This window comes from Aegilops tauschii, chromosome 7, assembly GCF_002575655.3.
Source record: "Aegilops tauschii subsp. strangulata cultivar AL8/78 chromosome 7, Aet v6.0, whole genome shotgun sequence".
Classification (NCBI taxonomy): Eukaryota; Viridiplantae; Streptophyta; class Magnoliopsida; order Poales; family Poaceae; genus Aegilops; species Aegilops tauschii.
In genome coordinates this window covers 125291206-125307908 of record NC_053041.3, presented here as the reverse complement: position 1 = coordinate 125307908, position 16703 = coordinate 125291206, and positions in this window count along the sequence as shown.

Genomic DNA, 16703 nt, shown 5'->3' with positions numbered 1-16703 from the left:
CATCATCAAGACGGCTCAGCGTGCACGACCTGCCCGGGTTCAACCTGCCGTGAACCGTGCCTTTGTTGGATTTATCCACGGAGCTGAATTGGAAGGCTCCGTGTCTGGTGGTGAGACGGCCATCTACTCTGATGGTGAGTCGTCCACGGGTGAGACCAACTCAATGTATCAATTGCAAGACGGACGGCTTGGGGGTTGTTCCGATGGTGACAGTATTTCGGACCCCCATGAGCCGCCAAACAGGGTGGCGATCTTCATGTCTGCCACCCAGCCGGTTCTCGGCTCAACAGCCGTCGCGGCCATGACTTCCAGTGCAACGGCGGTGACGGCAGCGGGTGTTGGTGGTTCAGCGCACCCACCGGCTCAAGTTTTGACAGATCTGTTGGAAGCTCTAGCGACTCTGATGGAGGTGGATGTAACCCTAGACAACCAGGAGCAGCATAAGACGGAAGTGGCTAAACTGCGTGATGAGATAGCCTAAGCCAAAGTGGAGCTGGCAGCGAAAAACGCTAGGATGGCGGCGGAGCGGGCCGTCTTAAACGCCCAGGCGCAGCGGATTCAAGCAGATTCGTACCGGCTCACGGTGGATCAGAATGCGTCAAATGAAGTCTTGAGGAGAAAATATCGGAGTCATCTGCCCTTGGTTTATGAGTCGGGGAACCTCTTCAACACACCTGGAGCGGGGGCTAGTAACTGCCGGTGATAAACCAGATGGTTGAAGCGCGAGGGGGTGGAACGCCGGGTCAGCCGCGCGTGACAAGTTCTCCGCATATGAATAACACCCCGCCTCAGCACGTGGTGACGCCGCCGGGTCATTACTCCACCTCTTTAGACAACATGATTGTTGCAGCTACGCGATTGGCGGCTCTGCCAGTCGAGGGCGAGACTCCGACGGCGGTTGAAACCCGAAGGGCCAGGGAGCTTCTTCAAACGGCTTTGGTACAGCAGCAGGCTTATTCCTATAGTCGTGACCGAATTCATTCGACCCCCCGTCCAGCTACAGTAGGCACATTGACTCGCTAGCAGTCTCGAGTACTGAGCAGCGCCGTAACCAACCTCATGGACATGACCCGGCGCGCAATGGTGCCAATGCACATGATTTGGTGGACCATGGCAGAGCGCGTCGAGAGGCCGAGCTGGCGGCTCAACTGGCGGCTCATCAGCACGTGCCGGTTTACCCGACGGCTTCAATTGAGGCAGGTGTAACTTCTAGAGCTTTCGGTGTGCCGTGCTTAATGGCGGTTCTGCGAAACGAACGTCTGCCCAAAGACTTCAAAGGCCCTCGTAAGGTGCCTAATTACACAGCAGATCAGCCCCCAGAGGCTTGGGTGGAGAGTTATGAGATGGCTATGGAGATGCTGGATGTCAGCGAGGCTGCATATGCTAAGTATTTCACCAGGATGCTGGAAGGGACGGCTCGTACATGGTTAAAGGGGCTGCCGGCCAACTCCATCAGATCATGGGCAGAGCTGAAGGCCCAGTTTATCCAGAACTTCAAAGACACGTACAAGCAGCCTACGTCGATCGTGGACTTGGTTTCTTGTGTTCAAGCTGAGGGCGAGTCAACGACCAGCTGGGTGCGCCGGGTCTCAACTATCATACATTCTTCAGATAATATCAATGTCGGCTCAGCGGTTTTAATGTTGGAGAAAAACTGTCATTTCCTTCCACTCAAGCAAAAGCTTGGGCGGCTTAAACGCCATTGCAACGACATGGGGGTGCTCATGGCGGCTCTTGTCAAATATGCCGACTCTGATAGTACCAAGGACCCCGACTCTGATGATGAAAGACCGGAAAGGGAAAGAAGAGTGGCGGTATCAGGGTGGCAACGGTAAGTGCAAAGCTGACGATTTTGTGGCTAACACCACTGCACGGAATTATAACCAACGTCGTAAGGGGAGGCCAGCTAAAGGGACAAAATTTGACCTTGAGGCAATGCTAAACCAGCCATGTCCAAAACACAGAACGGATCAGCAGCCAGCTACCCATCTCTGGAAAGATTGCAGCATAATGAGACACTTTAGGGAGTCCATCCAGCACAACCATGGCCCGAACGGCGGTTCAGGGTCCGGCTCTCATTGTCCGGGTCATGGAGGCGGCGGTTCAAACTCCGGGTTTCAAGGCCACGACAACCAGGGTGGTTACAACCAGTAGAATAATCAGGTAAATCAACAGCAGCAGCAGTCTGGTTATCAGAGCAACCCGAAGAAATTGAATAGTGGACAGTATCACGTCTTCACCACCAGCTTGTGTAAGAGGGATCAGAAGCTTCATAAGAGGGCAGTGAATGATGTTGAGCTGGCGGTGCCTGATGACCCACAAGTGTAGGGGATCTATCACAGTCCTTTCGATAAGTAAGAGTGTTGAACCCAACGAGGAGCAGAAGGAAATGACAAGCGGTTTTCAGTAAGGTATTCTCTGCAAGCACTGAAATTATCGGTAACAGATAGTTTTGTGATAAAGTAATTTGTAACAGGTAACAAGTAATAAAAGTAAGGGCCATTTGCATTTCTGTCCCTAACTCGAACAACCTAATCAGATATACCCCTAATTCGAAAGCCTGCTCAAATTTGCCCCTCGCCGTTAGTTGCACTTATAGAAATGCCCCTCCATGCCGTTTCCGTCCAGTCAAAGCTGTTTGACCGTTATCTGGCCGTTTCTTTGACAATTTTGCCCCTGTGTCCATGTGCCACTTAGTAGTGGGTCCCACTCTTAAAAAGTAAAACGAAAAAACACTTTCTCTCACCCTCTTTGTCACCCACACTTACATGTGGGCCGATCTTGAAAAAAAATAAAAAAAGAACATGACTATTCAAACTAGTCCGACGGTTGCCGGCGGCGACCAAATCCCACGGCGGAGGCACGCTGGGAGGCTGCGAGGAGGCCAGCCGAGGGAACAAGGCGATAGCCCTTGCTCAACCGCGTCGAGCGATGTGCTATTCGGACCATATTGTTGCTGGAGCGAACGGCGGCGACCATTCTCGCGGCGGCTCCGGGCGGCGCAAGTGCGGCGGCTACCATGCGAGGGGGAGGGAGACGAAAACCGTCCGTGTGCCATTAAGGAGCATGATGGCGATGCCGTTGGGGTTCGGGGAAGACTGGAGCAACGACTTCGACGATGGCGGCCATGACAGAGCTCAGATCTCATGGGGAAGACGGCCCGAGGCCATGGAGCTTGCTATGGAGGACTCCCAGGTCTTCTTTGGTACATCAGGATGCCATAGGAGCCACTGGGAGCAGCTCACGTGCTTGAACGGCGTCGAATCGAAGGCGGCGGTCCGAGCTCGGCGGTGGGGTAGATGTGTTGTGGTGCTCTGTCCTGGACGTCTCTGGTCAAAATCATAGGCTATTAGGATGAGGCCATGGCGTATGAGATTCCTGGCGAGGTGGCGGCGCTTCGGGTTGCCGTTGGCCATGTACTTGATAGACGCCGGCGACGGGGCGCTCTCTGGAGTGCTTGCGTGACAGGGCTAGAGGGCGGGACAGGAACGAAGGCAAGGGGCAGAGAGAGAACAAGAGAGAGAGGGTTGCAGCATCAGGGGAGGCCAACGGCCAAGGCGGCGCCCGTTCGGCACTCTCGCCGGAGTTGAGAGGTAGCGGCCGTCGGGCCGTCGTTCGGCAGGGAGAGAGACAGAGAGAGGGGGAGGTGAGAGAGAGTTTTGTTTTTTTCTATGGATGAGGGGCCCCACATGTAAGTGTGTGTGAGAGAGAGGGAGTGAGAGAAAGGGTTTTTCCATTTTATTTTTTGAGAGTGGGTCCCACCAGTAAGTGACACATGGAGGGAGGGGTAGAAATGTCCAGAAAATGTCCCGTTCACGGTCAAAGGCCTTTGACCGGACGGTAACGACACAGAAGGGTATTTCTATAAGTGCACATAACGGCGGAGGGGCATTTTTGAGCAGGCTTTCGAATTAGGGGCAAATGTGAGTAGTGGGTTCGAGTTAGGGAGACAGATGTAAAAGACCCTAAAAGTAAACAAGGTGCAGCAAGGTGGCTCAATCCTTTCTGTAGCAAAGGACAAGCCTGGACAAACTCTTATATAAAGGAAAACGCTCTCGAGAACACATGGGAATTATCGTCAAGCTAGTTTTCATCACGCTCATATGATTCGCGTTTGTTACTTTGATAATTTGGTATGTGGGTGGACCGGTGATTGGGTACTGCCCTTCCTTGGAAAAGCATCCCACTTATGATTAACCCCTATTGCAAGCATCTGCAACTACAAAAGAAGTATTAAGGCAAACCTAACCATAGCATGAAACATATGGATCCAAATCAGCCCCTTACGAAGCAACGCATAAACTAGGGTTTAAGCTTCTGTCACTCTAGCAACCCATCATCTACTTATTACTTCCCAATGCCTTCCTCTAGGCCCAAATAATGGTGAAGTGTCATCTAGTCGATGTTCACATAACACAACTACAGGAAAGACAACATACATCTCATCAAAATATCGAACGAATACCAAATTCACATGACTACTTATAGCAAGACTTCTCCCATGTCCTCAGAAACAAACGGAACTACTATTAAACCATGGATTTGATTTACCAAATCCATAATTATTGTATACTCTTTGATAGATATAGCGCAACCTAAATTAATTCCTAATCCTTATTTTACAAGTTCTTAATAGTATTAATATGCATAAAGGATCTGAACATATGATCTTCCACCAAATAAACCAACTAGCATCAACTACAAGGAGTAATCAACACTACTAGCAACCCACAAGTACCAATCTGAGGCTTTGAGACAAAGATTGGATACAAGAGATGAACTAGGGTTTGAGAGGAGATGGTGCTGGTGAAGATGTTGATGGAGATTGACCCCCTCCCGCTGAGAGCATCGATGGTGATGATTTCCCCCTCCCGAAGGGGTGTTTCCCCAGTAGAACAGCTCCGCCGGAGCCCTAGATTGGTTCCGCCAAGGTTCCGCCTCGTGGCGGCGGTGTTTCGTCCCAACAGCTTCTTCTTGATTTTTTTCAGGGTGAAAGAGTTCATATAGCAGAATATGGGCACGGGAGGCCTGCCAGGGGGCCCACGAGACAGGGGAGCGCACCCAGGGGGGTAGGGGGCGCCTCTCACCCTCGTGGCCAGGGTGTGGGCCCCCTCTGGTTGATTCTTTTGCCAGTATTTTTTATTAATTCCAAAACGTGCCTCCGTGAAGTTTCAGGACTTTTGGAGTTGTGCAGAATAGGTCTCTAATATTTGCTCCTTTTCCAGCCCAGAGTTCCAGCTGCCGACATTCTCCCTCTTCGTGTAAACCTTGTAAAATAAGAGAGAAAAGGCATAAGTATTGTGACATAAAGTGTAATAACAGCCCATAATGCAATAAATATCGATATAAAAGCATGATGCAAAATGGACGTATCAACTCCCCCAAGCTTAGATCTCGCTTGTCCTCAAGCGGAAACCGATAATGAAAAATATGTCCACATGTTTAGAGACAGAGGTGTCGATAAAATAAAATACGGACATGTGGGCATCATGATCATTCTTATAACTGCAACATATATATATATTGTCATATGATTTCTTATGCTAAAGTAACAATCTATTCACAATGTCAAGTATGAATTAGAAACTTCATTGAAAACTAACAAACTATAATCTCGGTCATTGAAAGAATTCCAATTTATCATAACATCGGAAAGAGTCAATATAAGATCTTTTCAACAAGTCCACATACTCAACTATCATTTAGTCTTTCACAATTGCTAACACTCACGCAATACTTATAGGTATGGAGTTTTAATCGGACACAGAGAAAGATAGGGGATTATAGTGTTGCCTCCCAACCTTTTACCTCAAGGGTAATTGCAACAATAATAGTTCATGATAACTTACATCCAATTGGATATATATATCAGGATCTTTCCAACACAATGTGCTTATCAAAGGAGAAAATGTAAAAAGGAAAGGTGAAGATCACCATGACTCTTGTATAAGGTATGATACAAAAATAAAAGATAGGACCTTCGCAGAGGGAAGCAGGGGTTGTCATTGCTTTTATGGTTGGATGCACAAAATCTTAATGCGAAAGAACGTCACTTTATATTGCCACTTGTGATATGGACCTTTATTATGCAGTCCGTCGCTTTTATTTCTTCCACATCACAAGATCTTATAAAGCTTATTTTCTCCACACTAATAAATCATACATATTTAGAGAGCAATTTTTATTGCATGCAACAATGACAACTTACTTGAAGGATCTTACTCAATCCATAGGTAGGTATGGTGGACTCTCATGGCAAAACTGGTTTAAGGGATGTTTGGAAGCACAAGTAGTATTTCTACTTGGTGCAAAGAATTTCGCTAGCCTGAGAGGGAAAGGCAAGCTCAACATGTTGGATGATCCATGACAATATACTTTATTTCGGATATAAGAAAACATAACCCATTACGTTGTCTTCCTTGTCCAACATCAACTTTTTAGTATGTCATATTTTAATGAGTGCTCACAATCATAAAAGATGTCCAAGATAGTATATTTATATGTGAGAACCTCTCTTCCTTTATTACTTCCTATTAATTGCAACGATGGCCAAAACTAAGTTTGTCAACTCTCAACAACTTTTATTCATCATACACTTTATATGTAAAGTCATTACTCCCCATAAGATCAATATGATCTCTTTATTTCTTTTTGTTTTTGTTTTTCTTTTATTCCCTCAAGATCATAGCAAGATAATGAAGCCCTTGACTCAACACTAATATTTATTATACATATAGCTCACGGACTCGATTACATAGAAGGATCATATAGCAAAAATCAAAACTAGATCATACCAAAACTTTTATTCTACTAGATCAAGATATTACTAAAAGGATCTAACTAAGAAAAAACGGTAAAGATAGGAGTGTGATGGTGATACGATACCGGGGCACCTCTCCCAAACATGGCAGTTGCAAAGGGGAGTGCCCATACCCATGTGATTATATCTCTTTCCTCGGAGGTGGTGATGATGGAGTTGTTGATGATGTAGGCTTGTCGTCCATCTTCCAAGGCATAGGCTCACCATTATAGAAGGATGATCGAGTCTCCGGGATCCTCAAATCTGCAGCCAAACTCATCCTCTTGAATCTATATTCATACTCACAGTTTTGGTTTTGCAGGTGCTCGATTTTCTCGTGAAGCTTGAAGATGGCCTCCCCAATATTCTTGGCGTCCAGCTTGTGGTTGTTGGTGATCTCCGTGATAATTATGTGATTGGCGTCGAGTCCACGTTCCACCATCTCCTGACACTTGAAAACTTGTTGCTCCATTGCCTCGAGCCTTGTCTCCACGCTTCCGGTCCTCCTTGGTCCCTCAACATCGCGGATGTGCAGCAACCCCTCACGCATCTCAATGGTTTGAGGATGTTGCAGCACTTCCGCGAGGTAGGGGTTGATGACCTTCTCGAAGAACTTGTCCTTGGGGGCACTTGGAGACATCACGGTGGTCTAGATCCGTCAGAAAAACAGCTCGAAACAAAAATAGAAGATATCTGCGTGGTACGGTGGTCAAAACCTTCGGGAGATTATATAATGAATTTTTACCGACCAAAAGAAGTATCATGCAAGAAAACGGAGTCCGGAGGGCACACGAGGTGCCCACGAGGCAGGGGGCGCGCCCAGGGGGTAGGGTGCACCCTCCGCCCTCGTGGATGCTTCGTGTCCCTTTCGGGCTACTTCTTATTTTCCTATTTTCTTAAATATTCCAAAACGGAGAAAAATTGCCATTAGAACTATTTTGGATTTGGTTTACTTACCGTACCACATACCTATTCATTTTCGGAGTCTGAAACGTTCTGGAAGGTGTCCCTTATGTACTCCTCCGGGGTCACGGAGTCAATAACATTAGTTTCAACATTTATAGGATTACCTGAGATATAATGTTTGATTCTTTGACCGTTCACCACCTTCGGATTTGTGCCTTTGAAGTTGTTGATTTTTATGGCACCGGAACGATAGACCTCCTGATAACGTAAGGACCTTCCCATTTAGAGAGAAGCTTTCCTGCAAAAAATCTTAAACAAGAGTTGAATAGCAACACATAATCACCTACATTAAACTCACGCTTTTGTATCCTTTTGTCATGCCATCTTTTAACTTTTTCTTTAAACAGTTTGGCATTCTCATAGGCTTGAGTTCTCCATTCATCAAGTGAGCTAATGTCAAATAGCCTTGATACGTCTCCAACGTATCTATAATTTTTGATTGTTCCATGCTATTATATATTCTGTTTTGGATGTTTAATGGGCTTATTTATACACTTTTATATTATTTTTGGGACTAACCTATTAACTGGAGGCCCAACCCAAATTGCTGTTTTTTTGCCTATTTCAGAGTTTTGCAGAAAAAGAATATCAAACGGAGTCCAAACGGAATGAAACCTTCGGGAACGTGATTTTTGGAACAAACGTGATCCAGAGGACTTGGAGTCCACGTAAAGTAATCAACGAGGAGAGCACGAGGTAGGAGGGCACGCCTACCCACTGGGCGCGCACTCCACCCTCGTGGGGCCCACGTTGCTCCACCGACGTACTTCTTCCTCCTATATATACCTACGTACCCCCAAACCATCAGAGGCATCCACAAAAACCTAATTCCACCACTGCAACCTTCTGTACTCATGAGATCCCATCTTGGGGCCTTTTCCGGCGTCCTGCCGGAGGGGGCATTGATCACGGGGGGCTTCTACATCAACACCATAGCCTCTCCGATGATGTGTGAGTAGTTTACCTCAGACCTTCGGGTCCATAGTTATTAGCTAGGTGGCTTCTTCTCTCTCTTTGGATCTCAATACAAAGTTCTCCTTGATTCTCTTGGAGATCTATTCGATGTAATCTTCTTTTGCGGTGTGTTTGTCGGGACCGATGAATTGTGGGTTTATGATCAAGATTATGTATGAACAATATTTGAATCTTCTCTTAATTCTTTTATGTATGATTGGTTGTCTTTGCAAGTCTCTTCGAATTATCAGTTTGGTTTGGCCTACTAGATTGATCTTTCTTGCAATGGGAGAAGTGCTTAGCTTTGGGTTCAATCTTGCGGTGTCCTTTCCCAGTGACAGCAGGGGCAGCAAGGCACGTATTGTATTGTTGCCATCGAGGATAACAAGATGGGGTTTATATCATATTGCATGAGTTTATCCCTCTACATCATGTCATCATACTTAAAGCATTACTCTGTTCTTTTGAACTTAATACTCGAGATGCATGCTGCATAGCCGTCGATGTGTGGAGTAATAGTAGTAGATGCAGGCAGGAGTCGGTCTGCTTGTTACGGACGTGATGCCTATATACATGATCATACCTAGATATTCTCATAACTATGCTCAATTCTATCAATTGCTCGACAGTAATTCGTTCACCCACCGTAATACTTATGCTCTTGAGAGAAGCCACTAGTGAAACCTATGGCCCCCGGGTCTATTCTCTATCATATTAATCTTCCAACACTTAGCTATTTCTATTGCCTTTTATTTTACTTTGCATCTTTATTTCTCTTTACCATAAAAATACCAAAAATATTATCTTATCATATCTATCAGATCTCACTCTCGTAAGTGACCGTGAAGGGATTGACAACCCCTTTATCGCGTTGGTTGCGAGGTTCTTATTTGTTTGTGTAGGTGCGAGGGACTCGAGCGTAGCCTCCTACTGGATTGATACCTTGGTTCTCAAAAACTGAGGGAAATACTGACACTACTTTGCTGCATCACCCTTTCCTCTTCAAGGGAAAACCAACGCAGTGCTCAAGAGGTAGCAAGCCTCTTCTCACCGGCAAGTTTGAAATCATAATTGAGCTCTTTAATGGCCCAATATGTCTTATGTTCTAGTTCAAGAGGTAAGTGACATGCTTTTCCATAAACCATTTTATACGGACACATACCCATAGGGTTTTTATATGCAGTTCTATAGGCCCATAATGCATCATCAAGTTTCTTGGACCAATTCTTTCTAGATCTATTAACAGTCCTTTGCAAAATTAACTTGATATCTCTATTACTTAATTCTACTTGGCCACTAGATTGTGGGTGATATGGAGATGCAATTCTATGATTAACGTCATACTTAGGAAGCATTTTACGAAAGGCACCATCAATAAAATGTGAACCACCATCAGTCATTAAATATCTAGAGACTCCAAAACTCGGAAAAATAACTTCTTTAAGCATCTTAATAGAGGTGTTATGATCAGCACTACTAGTTGGAATAGATTCTACCCACTTAGTAACGTAATCAACAGCAACTAAAATATGTGTATACCCATCAGAGTAAGGAAACGGTCCCATATAATCGAAGCCCCAAACATCAAATGGTTCAATAACAAGTGAATAATTCATAGGCATTTCCTGAAGTCTACTGATATTACCAATTCTTTGACATTCATCACAAGACAAGACAAACTTACGGGCATCTTTGAAGAGGGTAGGCCAATAAAAACCAGATTGCAATACCTTATGTGCAGTTCTATCTCCAACGTGGTATCCTCCATAAGCCTCGGAGTGACACTTGTGTAGGATTTGTTCCTGTTCATGCTCAGGTACACAACGTCTAATAACACCATCTACTCCTTTATAAAGGTGTGGGTCATCCCAGAAGTAATGTCTTAAATCATAGAAAAACTTTTTCTTTTGCTGGTATGTGAAGCTAGGTGGTATAAATTTAGCAACAATGTAATTAGCAGAATCAGCATACCATGGAGCAGTACGAGAAGCATTTATGACAGCTAATTATTCATCAGGAAAGCTATCATCAATAGGTAGTGGGTCATCAAGAATATTTTCTAACCTAGACAAGTTGTCTGCAACGGGGTTCTCAGCTCCCTTTCTATCAATAATATGCAAATTAAATTCTTGTAATAGGAGAACCCACCTAATAAGTCTAGGTTTAGCATCTTTCTTTTCCATAAGATATTTAATAGCAGCATGATCAGTGTGAACAGTTACTTTGGAATCAACAATATAAGGTCTGAACTTATCACAAGCAAATACAACTGCTAAAAATTCTTTTTCAATAGTAGCATAATTTCTCTGGGCATTGTCTAGAGTTTTACTAGCATATTGGATAACATTCAATTTCTTATCAACTCTTTGTCCTAGAACAGTGCCTACAGCATAATCACTAGCATCACACATAATTTCAAAGGGTAGAACAATAGGTGCAGAAATCAAGACTTTCTTAAGTATTTCAAATGCTTCTACAGAATCATCATCAAAGATAAAAGGAACATCTTTTTGTAAGAGGTTAGTCAGAGGCCTGGAAATTTTAGAGAAGTCCTTAATGAACCTCCTATAAAAACCGGCATGACCAAGGAAACTTCTTATACCTTAAATGTCCTTGGGACACGGCATCTTTTCAATAGCATCAACTTTAGCTTTATCAAGTTCAATACCTCTTTCAGAAATTTTATGCCCCAAGACAATATCTTCATTAACCATAAAGTGGCACTTCTCCCAATTCAAGACAAGATTAGTTTCTTCACATCTCTGCAGAACTCGATCAAGGTTTCTTAAGCAATCATCAAAAGAAGTTCCATATACGGAAAAATCATCCATGAAAACCTCAACAATCTTTTCACAAAAATCAGAGAATATAGCCATCATGCATCTTTGAAAGGTAGCAGGTGCATTCCATAAACCAAAAGGCATACGTCTATAAGCGAAGGTACCGAAAGGGCAAGTAAAAGTGGTCTTTTCTTGATCCTCTTTTGACACAGGTATTTGAGAGAAACCAGAGTAACCATCTAGAAAGCAAAAATGTGTATGTTTGGATAATCTTTCTAGCATTTGATCAATAAAAGGTAAGGGGTAATGATCTTTTTAGTAGCTTTATTTAATTTGCGGAAATCAATTACCATTCTATAACTTGTAACAATTCTTTGTGGGATCAATTCATCTTTATCACTAGGAACGACAGTAATACCTCCCTTCTTAGGGACACAATGGACAGGACTTACCCACTGACTATCAGCAATGGGATAAATTATACCTGCCTCCAGAAGCTTTAGTATTTCTTTTCTTACCACTTCTTTCATCTTAGGATTTAACCTTCGTTGGTGATCAACAACCGGTTTAGCGTCTTTCTGCAATTTTATTTTGTGCTGGCATAGAGTGGGACTAATGCCCTTAAGATCATCAAGAGTATATCCAATAGCAGCTTGGTGCTTCTTCAGAGTTTTCAATAATTTCTTTTCTTCATGCTCTGAAAGGTTAGCTCTAATAATAACAGGATATATCTTCTTTTCATCAAGATAAGCATATTTAAGAGTATCAGGTAATGGTTTAAGCTCAAACACAGGATCACCCTTGGGTGGAGGAGGATCCCCTAGAATTTCAACAGGCAAGTTGTGTTTCAAAATAGGTCCATGTTTAAAGAATACTTCATCTATTTCCCTTCTTTCATTCATAAACATATCATTTTCATGGTCTAGCAAATATTGTTCTAAAGGATCATTAGGAGGCACGACAATAGAAGCAAGACCAATAATTTCATTTTTACTAGGCAATTCTTTATCGTGGGGTTGTCTACGAAATTTAGCAGAATTAAATTCATGAGACATATCCCTAAACCAATAGTAACAACATCCTTTTTGCAATCTATCTTAGCATTAACAGTATTCAAGAAGGGTCTACCAAATATAATGGGAAAAAAGTCATCTTGTGGGGAACCAAGAACAATAAAATCAGCAGGATATTTAACTTTCCCACACAAGACTTCAACATCTCTAACAATCCCAACTGGTGAAATAGTGTCTCTATTGGCAAGCTTAATTGTAACATCAATTTCTTCTATCTCAGCAGGTGCAATATCATGCATAAATTCTTTGTATAAGGAATGAGGTATTGCACTTGCACTAGCACCCATATCACACAAGCCATGATAACAATGACCTCCTATTTTAACAGAAATAACAGGCATGCTTACAACAGGTCTATGTTTATTTTTGGTATCAGGTCTAGCAATTCTAGCAGCTTCATCACAGAAGTAAATAACATGCCCATCAATATTATCGTCCAAGAGATCTTTAACCATAGCAATACTAGGTTCAACTTTAATTTTCTCAGGGGGTGTAGGTGTTCTAGTATTACTCTTACGAACCACAGTTGAAACTTTAGCATGATCCTTTATTCTAACAGGGAAAGGTGGTTTCTCAATATAAGCAGTAGGAACAACAGGATCAACATTATAAGTGATAATCTTTTCTCAAATTTAATAGGTGCAACTACTTTTACTTCAATGGGAGGATTATATTTAAACCACTTCTCCTTAGGGAGATCAACATGAGTAGCAAAGGATTCACAGAAACAAGCTACTTTCTCAGAGTCAAGTCCATATTTAGTGCTAAATTCATGTAACATCCCAAATTTTCAATTTGGAATGTTATACATTAGATCATCATTGCATATCATATTTTATTTGCATTTTGGTTTGATCCTAGAAATTCTACGCAACTCAAGGACCCGCGGAGAGAGTTGGGGATTTCATTATTTTCATATTCGAGTTTTTCTCGAAATTTTGAAAAGAGGATCGTTTGATTTTAATTATTTTCTCTTGAATATTTCTTTTATAAAAATAAAAAGAAAAAGGATAAAATGACTTCCTCATAATAAGGAAATATCGGATATTTAATGTTAAAATCAAATAAGATTTTTATTCGGAGTTTTATCGCTATTTTATTTGAATTAGGAAAAATATGCGTTTTTCAAAATTGCACTTTAAGCCCAAATAAAAGTTCACCTTGTCCGGCCTATTTTTAGAGGACGGGGAAAATTTATTTAGTGATTTTTGGACTCGGTTTAGTACTTCTTTTCTTTCTTTTTCTGCACATCGGAATTATTTTAAAAAAAAAGAGAAACCGACTCCGGGTCGTACCCGAGCGGGACTCCGCCCGGGGGGGCTTTATAAGCCGCCAGCCCACCCGTGCCCAAACCCTAACCCTAGTCGCCGCCTGCCGCCGCTGCCCGCGCCGCCGCCGCCGCCCGCGCCGAAGCCCGCTGCCCCGCCTCGCCGGACCGCCGCCGGAGGTAGCCGCCGCCGCCGCCGTTCGTCGCCGTTTTATTTTTTCGGTTAACCGTTCGGGTTTTTTTAGAAACCTAGATTCGTTTTTTTAGATTAGAACGGTTCGATTTTTTTTCCGGTTAGTTATTTAGCGAACGCCCGTTCGTTTTAACGAACGGTTTTCACCGTTTAGCCGTAGACAGCAAACGTTCGTTCGTTAGCCTGTTCGTCAGTTTTTTCTTTTTCTCAGATTTTCCGTGATTATTTTCGATCGCGATTTCTGATCCGATTTTTGTTTTAGTTTATCTTTTCGCTCGTTTATCGAAATCAGGCAATTCAAGCGCCTAGAGTTTCGTCTCGAAGCCCTCTTTCTGTTTAACAACCTTGAACAAGATTTTGCTACTGTAAAATTTGACTTTAGTCTAGATTAGTAAACGAAGCTTGTTTCTTTCGTCGTTTGAGTTTTGTTGCTTCGTTTGATTTGATTATTTTTGCAAACCGGAATTCTTAAGTTGAACTTCCTGGTTAGATCTCTTATTTGAGTTTTACCCGTGCCCTTGTTTGATTGCTTATTGTATGCTTGTTTGTTTGCGATACAGTACCCAGAGTGTGAAGCGTGCTACTACGAGTCTCTAGGTTTCGCGGATCATCAGCAAGGCAAGTAACACTTTGATCATACCTCTTTACTACCCAGCTTTATTGCATTAGATCAATCCTCAAACAATTGCATGGTTAGGATCTGATTTAAATTGTGGGTTTGGGAAGTAGATGAGGTAGTACCTATTCACCTATTTATTGTCAAACCTTGGGAGTTACTTCTACGTTGCTTATATTGCTATGCTATGCTTGTAGACGTGGATTGGGTTTGAGTGTACTCATGACATATGTGAGCTTTCTTAATTAATGGTTAACTTAAGCTGGCAACTTTAATACACATCTGGGTGGATTGAGGCACCTGGGGCACCGAGTGATTGCCTGTATCTTTTGGAAATCTCGGGGTACCGTGTGATTCTCCTATGGACTGCCACCCAGGCTCAAAGGGATCATAAGATTATTCATGCTAGAAACTTCCGTGTGCAGCCACATGCAATATGGGCTCTGGCATAGTTGACTAAGTTGTGGGAAACCTTTCCATGATGGGCTAGCAGATGTAGGGGATTGTAGGTGTACAGGCCTATCTATCGGTTAAGGGGACCTCTTCGGAAAGACTGTGTCTTGGTCATCCATTTCTCAAACATCATGTAGTGCGAGAAATCAAACGGAGGAGATCGGGTCGTGTGGGGAAAAGTGCACAAACCTCTGCAGAGTGTACAACCTAATCATGATTAGCTGTGTCCCCGGTTATGGACGTCTTGAGTATCTGGTTCTTGGATTATCATGTGGATCTCATCACTCTATTACAAGATTAATTTTGATTGGGTTATTAATTACTTTTTAATTGGGATTGAGATGGGGTTTACCATTCTCAATGTTTTCAACCAACTTTGTAGTTAAATAAAATAAATTCCTTTGTTGTAGGGAAAATTGGCTTTTCGCAAAACATATTAACCATACAGCCTCCACCAGCCATATATGCATATAGTGATATCTTTATTCTGTTCATTACTCTCTTGTGTTACATTGCCAGCATATTCCATGTGCTGGCCCGTTTTCGGGCTGCAACGTATCATGTTGCAGACTTAGGTCGTGGTCTTTCACTCAGTGATGCCGTTGGAGTTGATGGACTCACTTTATCTTCCAAGCCTTCCACTGTTATCGTATTAGATGACCTTAAGCCATATTTATTGTAATAAGTTCTCTTTTGAGACATTCGATGTAATAAGTGTGTGATTGTTACTCTATTATAAATCCTTCAAGTACTGTGTGTGTCAGCATTACCGATCCAGGGATGACACTGATGCACAGAGATCAGATTGTTTGAGGTCTGGTCGCTACAAGATGGTATCAGAGCACACGCTGACTGTAGGACACGACCACTAAGCTAAAGCCCTATATCACTACTCTCTTCTCATTTCTAATCCTCTCCATTTTCTACTCTTTAGGATGGCGGATGCAAGTATCAAGTTCACGCAACCGGATGAAGACACCCCTTTTGGACGCCACTTGAAGGAAGTCACTAGGTACCTGAACATCGGAATACCAAGCTTCACCGGGACTTACAACGCCACTTTACCAGAAGTGGAGCGCTGGATGATTCAAGTTCAATTTCCAGGAAGGACATTCACGCCAGTCACTGAGCCCATAGAGTTTTCCTTTGATGCACCAACCTGGAGTCTAGGAAAGAGTATGGCAGCTCACATTACCATGGGACGCATTGGAGAAGTTTAGCACAAGGATCTCAAGGATACTATCTACCTGATTTGTGGGCGCCGAGATGAGCAATGGGAGATAATCACCACCAGGAAGGATAGATCGATTGCCGCTTTCATAACTCAAGGCTACTCGCGAAGATTATATGGAGGAAATTGTCGTACTAGTGGAGAAGAATGATGACCTAATAAAGAAGCTAGGAGTTTTCATGGGAGACCCCGCGCCAGGAGGAGAAGATGACAGTTCCACTTTCCCGGAGAACTACATCATCATCGATGACATTGATTCGGACCCTGATGATAGCGATGATGACTATGTTGATGAAGCTGGAGCAGATATCATGGAGTCTTCGACCGATCAATTTTTCTAGTCGACCACCATATCAGTAGTAGTATTCCAC